This window comes from Apis dorsata, unplaced genomic scaffold, assembly GCF_000469605.1.
Source record: "Apis dorsata unplaced genomic scaffold, Apis dorsata 1.3 scaffold_207, whole genome shotgun sequence".
Classification (NCBI taxonomy): domain Eukaryota; kingdom Metazoa; phylum Arthropoda; class Insecta; order Hymenoptera; family Apidae; genus Apis; species Apis dorsata.
The window spans coordinates 149409-155282 of record NW_006263491.1 but is presented as its reverse complement, the minus strand read 5'-3'; the positions used below and the strand labels follow the sequence as shown (position 1 = coordinate 155282).

Sequence of the window (5874 nt, the reverse complement as noted above, 5' to 3'; positions counted from 1 at the left end):
AAAAATTTCTCAAAAAAAAAAAAAAAAAATCACTGCTTTCTTTTCGACAATCACTATATATAAATAACGTCTCATCATATCAAAAAATAAAAAGAACAAAAAAAAACGTTAATCACAAATCTTACACACACACATAATTCCAAGAGGCGATAATTTCAAGAAAGAGGCCACTCGTAATCTCCTCGCCAAGTCTGTGCAGGGAGCTCGAAATATCGAAGAAATTCGCACGAAGGGCGCGAGGGAACCGGGCATTTTTTTTAAAGGTTGCGTGACCAGGTTGGTCGATGGGGAGGGGGTGAGGTGGCGTCGAAGCAGCGACGGGGAGGAAGACGTGTAGCAAGGATGGTTGGAAGGTAGAAGAAAGGAGAAGGCGATCGTTTGAAAAGGGACGGAGACAGAGATCGAGAGAGAAAGAGGAGCGGTTGGCTCTAGGGCCGCAGGGAGCGAGAGAGAGAGAGAGAGAGAGAGAGAGAGAGCGTGCAGGGGAAGGCTCGCGGATCGATTCAGCCGCTCGAGTCGAGTTGAGACTATGCTTCGGCGGGCCGTACTACTCCTCTGTGTACCCTCCTCTCTCTCTCTACGTATGCGCCGTATCTACTCTCCTCTGCCCGAAAGTCTGCCTCTTCGCCGCGCCTCACTCACTGTTTTCGGCTACGTTCCTGTGTGTACACGCCGAGCTACGTGCGCGATATCCATCCCCGAGACGTGTGTACACACACGTGCGGCGAAAGAGCAACGAAAGTAAGGATTATTGGGGCCAAACGGGGGAGAAATTTGGAATTTTAATCCGACCATCGGATGGCTAATCTACGTTGTGATAAGGAGAATTGGCTCGATGGAAAGATTGGATGGACATTCGACAATTGCTCGTCGAAACCTCCACCTATATAATGGAAACAATATCTTTTAATTAGTCCCTCTGACGCCTATGCGAATTGTTCATTATTGATAAATTGATAAATTTACTAAATTCGAATTGTAATCATAGATTTAAAAAAGTAACTTGATAATGTAATTGTAGTACTCCTATATTGTTGTAATCTTGTTTCTGAGAAATCAAATCAATTTCTAAAGATAAAGAAAGAATATAAATATCATTATTCACAGAGATATTAGAATAATTCATTTCCTTGCATAAATGTCTCAAACGGTGTACACAAATAGAAGGAAGAAATATAAGAAATATCGTGCATCCATAGCATCGAAAACAAAGCAGCTAGCTTAATTACTTTCTCCACTGGAAACGCAATTCGCCAACGCACCGTATCGCGGTTTGCGGTTAACCTGACCGCGTCATACGTGTGTACAAATCCATGAACCCGCGTCCCGAAATATGATCAGAGAGCAATGTCGCGGTCTTTCCACGTTCGACGAGAATCCTGGCCGTCGTGCAGCGTTGAAACCTCGCCCGGTATTCGACGTCGACGTCTCAAATGGTGACGAACGGCATGCACCGCGTACACACGCGGCCGCGTCTCGTGGCATGAAGGGGCCTTGCGACTCGTGTGCAATGTGGGCGCACCGCGGCGCCACCAGCGCGTACACGGTTGACAGAAGCGCTCACGGTGGCGTGAGAGATCGTGCCTCTGTTTCGCTTCTATTTGTCCTCTCGTCACGTGTCCCCGCGACGTTTCTCCGTGACTCGAGCCTTGGAGATAGCCACTGCACTGCCAAGTCGCGTCTGTTATTCGTTTCATGGAAACGCGGTGATTCGGTGATGATGGGGAGCATGCAGGTATTTGTATGTAAGATAGTGTCTCGATATGTATCTATTTTGGTATCGTTGCATTGCGATCCCTGGATGGTGTACAATGTTGTTTGGACGAGATGACGAGAGTTTCTAATGTGTAACGTTAAACATTTAGGTTAAACGTTAAATGTTTGGTTAAATGATACGTGTATTTATTCGTTTGATAAAAATGAATTATGTATGAATGGTGGAAATTCGATCGAAATCAATTTACTAGATTTGCATCGCACAGATTCAATTGATTAAAAAAGTATTTATATATCGTTGAGATCATTTATTTTCGTTTAACGAAACATTTAGGTCATTAGGTGGAATTGAAATAAAGATTTTTCCACTCTTTAAATATCGTAATACGTATTTTGTTTCAATTCGTGTTGTTTTGCATAATCATTTGCATTCCGTGTTGTTAAAATTTAAAAACATTTCCGCTGATCTAGCCACCAGCAGAAAGAAGGATAACCTCGTTGAAAGGTAGATCGTTAATAAAAATGATAAATAACAGTTGACCATAATAAAAAACCCCTGTGAGATAAGAGTTTCACTTTTACGAGGAATGGCGGTTCTCTCTCGTTCTAACTCATCTTGATTTAATAATTTTACTTTCATAACCTCGCAATACACTGAGATAAAACAATATTTTCACTTTGACGAAGGAAAAATTTTTTACAAACATTTGATCGAAAACCTAACCTAAAAACATATACACAAATTTCGTGACAGTTTTCGGATAAAGAATTACGATTACGAAGAATTTGAAATCCATCAAGGGGGGGAGGGGGGATGAAAAAGTCGTTGGTAAAACGGTTTTATAGGAATACAAATTGATATCAGCCACTGTTGCGATATATGGGTTTATGGTTACCGCGAAGCAGTATATATTCCGGGCGGTTACAAGAGACATTAAAACGGTGGATCGATTAAACGCGGCCAATTAAAACTTAATGGCAGCGAATTAAGCTCCATAAAAGCCGAAGGGCGAGATTTTTTACCGTCTTTCTTCCTTTTTTCCCTCTGCTCTACCGATTCTCCATCCTTGGAACAAATGTTCCACCACAACTCCATTCCTCTTTTCGTTCCATTTTTCTCCCTCTTCTTTCTCCCTCCCTCCTTTTTCTTTTTTCTCTCATAATGGAAACGGCCGCGAATTTAGATACACCGACGAATATTTCCAATTTTTCCGGTGTAAGATTGGGAACCATGCAGCGTATATGGTATTGCACGGATAGCCCCGTTTGAAAAGTTAAACGCAAGCAATTGGAATTCGATGGAACTCAATTAAACCCGATTAAACCCAATAGAGAGTAGAATTTTTTTTTTACGATTCTTTTCTTTTTTTTTTTTTTCCTTTCTTTTTTCCTTTTGTTTTGTCGTCTCTCTGATCTCTGATTTTCGTGACCTGATTTCGTACATGTGCAAATAACAATTTTATCGTCGATTATTATTCTTGATACTTGAACTATAAGGAAACGTATCGTTAAAAAAACTATCTTATTCGAAACTGTGAAAAGAATGAATGAAAAAGATTCTTGTCGAAAATTTATCGAAAAATATATGAATGGTAAGAGAATTAAAAGAGAATAATAGATTATATATAAGTATTACCAGTTAACAGTCACGTGGTCATCATGAGATTGACATTTCATAAAAAAATCTCATAAATAAAATCATTTATGCAAATTTAATGTGAATACGATTTAAAAAACTCTTATTTTTTAAATATCATTGTTTCGTGTCTTTTATCATTCGTATGCATTCAAAATTTTTTCGAATTTTTGTATTCCATCAGCTCAACGAAATGAGAGCAATACGAACAAAAGTTAATAATACTTTGCCCGGCAGCCAATTCCTTGCTAAACTCTTTAAAAACAGTACCAGTTGGGACATTGTCCCGCGGATATACTTGAAAGCGTGGCGAGATAAAGGGTACCGCTGATCCAATAGAGTCCTTATGCCGGCCAATCTGCGCGGCTACTCGCTATCTTGCAGAATCAACGAGATTATCCTTTAACGTGGCTTGGCCATCTGTGCACCGGCCTAATGGCCATTCGTCTATCCGCTTGTTCGCATCGAAACTGTCGCTACCTTTGAAATGCGATGCATTAATGGTGTACGAAAGCAGATAACGTCCTTACAGAGATAATTATAGTCCAATGCAGGCAAGTTAGTTGTTCGTGCCATAGGCAGAAATTAATTAGCTCGTTGTGCTTCTTCGTATTTTTTCTTCATTGTCACGTCTCTTTTTGTTTCCTGGATATTATGGAATTATATATTACAGGCAGAAACATTTTGTTTTATTTTTATTTCTATTTGCCCTCGTGTACGAGTCATTTCTGAAGATCAAAGCTTTTCCTCGATCAATAGTAATAGTCTTGGTGCTAATTGTAAATCATTTTTCAGAAAATCGAGATAAGAATCATCGCCACTAGCGAGAAAGGCGATAAGCAATGAGACATCTAGTGACGATAAATGGAAATATCGAAGGAGAAACCGATTTCTCTGATGCACAATTTCATAACATCTGTTCACACGATAGTTCCATGCTTTCAATTTTCAATTAGTATGGTATTGGCCAAAAATATAATATAATTTTCCCTTCACCAAATAGTAAGCAGATTTATAAAATACCCCAAAACCTTGAAGCACAGTAGTCGCATGCTTTCAATTAGAGCACCGTATCTTTGTTTATCAGTATCCCAGTGCCTCGTAACTTGCTGTCGTCCACTCGGACGATATCCGCCCGCTGCAGTTGCGGCGCACCAGGAGCACGTCCGTCATATGCAATAACACTAAGATAACACAAGCTTTATGGTCTCACGTATCTCCTGATCGCGGCACGCAGCTCGCGGAACAGCCTCGTGATTCCTACGATAACGCGACGTCATGTCCAAACGATGCTCGTATCCAAGCCACCAAATTTTTTTCCACCTAAAACGTCGCCCTCCCTTTCCCCTCTTACTGTTTCTGAACCGCATATAAAAATTGTCCAAAAAAAGATCGGTAGTATTTCATAAATAATATTAATATATATAATAAATATTGTAATAATTATCATTTTTTAATTAATAAATCAAATTTAACTAATAATGATAATCCTAAAATTAATTTGCAAACAGAAAATACTAAAAAAATTAAAAATAATCATAAATTAATTTCATTATCAATTAAATAAAATAAAATTGTAATTACTACAAATTCTGTAAAAATTAAGAAATTTAAAAAGTGAATATTATAATATATAATAAATATAAAAAATATTAATTCAATCAATTTACTATAGTTTAAATAAAACATTAATTTTGTAAATTAAATTTATACTATAATCATTTTAAATAAACTATTTCTTGAAAATTTATTCATTTATTTATTAATTTTTAATTTTAATAAATTAATTTTTATAAAATAATTTTATAATTTCATTCATTTCAAGAATTTATTTAAATAATATTTACAATTTATCTTTCAATTTTCTTTTCAATTTTTAAAAAAATTTATATCGAATACCGAATAAATTGTTAATTATTTCGAACTGAAATGAATCTTCTCTTCCTGAGATTATGTAAATTATTTATTTATCTGTTTCCAAAAAAAAAAAAAAAAAAAGAAGAAATTCGATACAGATAAGTTTGATTGGTTAAAATTACAATAAAGTTTCTGAAAAAACTGTATATACCTGTCTCACGATGCCACCGATTTACACTGTCCCTGTCCTTCCCGCTGCGTCTTTACCTCTCTCTTCCTCTCTTCCTCTGTCCGTCCCTCTTGCGCCGGAAACCGTAACTACACTGGAACACAGAGAAACATCGTGGTGATCGCGTGAAAAATTCCACTGCATAGCATACATAATCGGGGCAGGTTGAAAAAAAGAAAAGAGAGAAGAAAGAAAGAGAGAAGTGACGATGCGTGTCTACTTAACCGACTTAATAAACGGCAACGTGCGCAACGTTGAATGGGGCCTGAACTGGCTCTTTTCATGCCGAGTTCGGCTTTGTGCACGGGTGTCGTTTTGTCGCGGCGGCGCGGCGCTGGCATTCACCGCCGGTAACAAGCTGTAAGCAGTCGGCTAAACTAGTCCTATTGAGACACTTGAAAAGTAATCTGGCAGGGATTGACCCTGTTGCTCGCTA

General features: G+C 38.1%; 1 protein-coding gene across 1 annotated transcript in view; it reads right to left on the bottom strand.

The window, feature by feature from the left end:
* LOC102674519 overlaps positions 1 to 5874 on the bottom strand; it is a 378471-nt gene that overhangs the window by 297237 nt on the left and 75360 nt on the right. The window contains exon 2 of the mRNA XM_031510137.1: positions 5421 to 5532. The gene's annotated coding sequence lies outside the window, so the exon portion shown is untranslated. The remainder of the gene's footprint in view (positions 1 to 5420; positions 5533 to 5874) is intronic.